Raw genomic sequence first — 2,429 nt, forward strand, 5'->3', positions numbered from 1 at the left:
AGGGCCAAATTACATACAGTTGGCTGGGAAGAGCAGCTGGATACTCAGGTAAGGGTCCAATGACCCTGCCTATATCTCCTTTAATTAAAGAATACAATAGTCAACAAGTCTAATTATGATGACCTTCTGTAAGGCATATAAACACAAGGTAAAGACAAGCAATTGGTACACAACCCCCAGCATAGTCATTTAAGGAAAACTGTGTTATAGCCCTGTTTAGACTTTAATAAATTCTTTTAATAACATTTATAAACAAATTTACCAAGTAATTAATATTTTACCTCATATATATATGAATAATTAATCTAAATATATTATTATACTGTATAAACTTTGAGATGCCCTTGTAAGCCTTGAAGCAGGTTTCAAACAACCAAGTCTCCTTTAAAAGTTTAGAGATGTTTTACTTAGAATTTGATATCTAGTTAATTATTTAATAATAGTTCTCTTAGTATTAAACATGTCTATACACTTATAATGGTCTCATATAATAAATACTATGGTTAGACATAATGTTATGACAAACCAGTTTTAAAACCAAGACTGATTTTTCTTGTTCCAAGGGAGAAAAGCACAGAGTCATATCTGAGCCAGCAGAGTTTCCAAGGACGAAAAGCGTCCCTCCTCAAACAGACCGTATCTACCTGCATACCAAGCAGTGCTGTGGGAGAGGGAAAAGGACAAGGCCGAAAGGATGAGATAGGAAGACCAGTCCCAGAATTCATCTCCAGCTATGAAGATGAGTTAACATATTAGATCAAACCTATAACCAACAGTTTAATTTTCTCAAACCATTTTCAAGCCTTTAGAGGTCTGAAAGCAATATAAACCAGACCAAGAATGTCAAACCCAAAATATTTCCAAAGTGAGCAAACCAAAGAGATATTATGAAAGCAAACCCAAACCAAAAGTATGCAACAAATAAGGACCTTAAACAACCAGTTCAGCCAATAAAATAAAGATGTTTAGGGTTTTTGATGGAAACATATGAAGACAATAATCATAGACATCCATGACAGAATTACTTGAGATCTCAGCACAGGCACGCATGACAAACACAGATACAAGACCAAAACACAGAACAAGACAAGCACAGACAAATTACATCGACCAGATTGCTGTCAAATCCAGGTCCCGAAAGACAAGCTTTTGGGCTCACGGCCAGGTGGGTCCAGGGACGTCTCCTCCGGAACCCGACTAGGGGGAGATTTGCTGCGTCCAGCTTCCCACCTAGTTTCTCTAATCAGAGCCCAGAACCAGATGGTGACAGATTGCCGGCTAGCCAAAACCAGGAGAGAAACCAAAAGCAAAAGTGGTTTCTCGAGCGCTCTCTTACCTTGCCGGTGGTGGTGGTGGGGAGAACCGGAGGTCTGACTGGGGAAGCAGAAGCAGCCAGGACTGATGCAAGTCCCCTCTCAGGGAGTTTGCCTGTACTGCCCAACAACCGAGGCTGATGCAGGTCCCCTCCTGGGGATTCCTCAGAATACTGCCAAGCAGCTCCCTTCTCAGGGAGTTTCCCAAAGCTGCCGGGCCCAGAAGTCCTCTGGATCTCGGTGGAACCTCCAAATGTTACTTCTTTGGTGATTATGTCCAATGTTGTGAACTGTCAGTACTTCCCTATGATTAATATTTCTTTATTATATTGGCCAGACAACAATACTGATTTTCCCCCCTGGGATATTCCTCTCTATTGATCCAACACACAATTCACTCTTATTGGAAAACTAACAAAGGAAAAATAGAGATGGAAAATAATTTTTGTACTTTCAAAAGCTTTGTCTGGAACAAAACCTTTGGGTAGAGGTGACTTGGATGTCATAGATGTAGGCTTCTCCACAAGATGGCACTCACTCTCCCTGTTCTGTGTGTAAACATAGGAAACAGGCTTTCAGGCCACCAGTGACTTGCTCATGACCTTGCAACAATGGTGATAGCATGCACAAGACCCATGCCCTGTCATTTTAATTTCTGTTCACATTCTTGATATAGCTGTACTATTCCACAGTTATACCTTCATTGGATTTCTTTCTGCTACCCCTTGGGTATAGTCATTCCCTTCTTCAGCTCTTTGTATCTGTTCCAGAACTCTCTGAAGGGCTGGTTTTGTGGACATGAATTCCTTCAGCCTCTTTATGTCATGAAAGATTTTTCTTTCCCCTTCAACTACAATAGACATTTTGGCTGGCTGTAGTAATCTGGGTTGGCATCTGTGGTCATTTAAAACTGGGAATACTTTAGTCCAGGCTCTTCTGGCTTTCATAGTTTGCACTGAAAAGTCAGCTGTAATCCTAATGGGTTTTCCTTTATATGTAACTTATTGTTTCTCTTTTGCAACTTTCAGAACTGTTTCTTTGTTTTGTACGTGTAGTGTTTCTACTATGATGTGCCATGGAGAGTTTCTTTTCTGGTCCTGTTGAAGTTCTGGTCAG

Source organism: Nannospalax galili, unplaced genomic scaffold (assembly GCF_000622305.1).
Source record: "Nannospalax galili isolate Female #2095 unplaced genomic scaffold, S.galili_v1.0 scaffold101, whole genome shotgun sequence".
NCBI lineage: Eukaryota > Metazoa > Chordata > Mammalia > Rodentia > Spalacidae > Nannospalax > Nannospalax galili.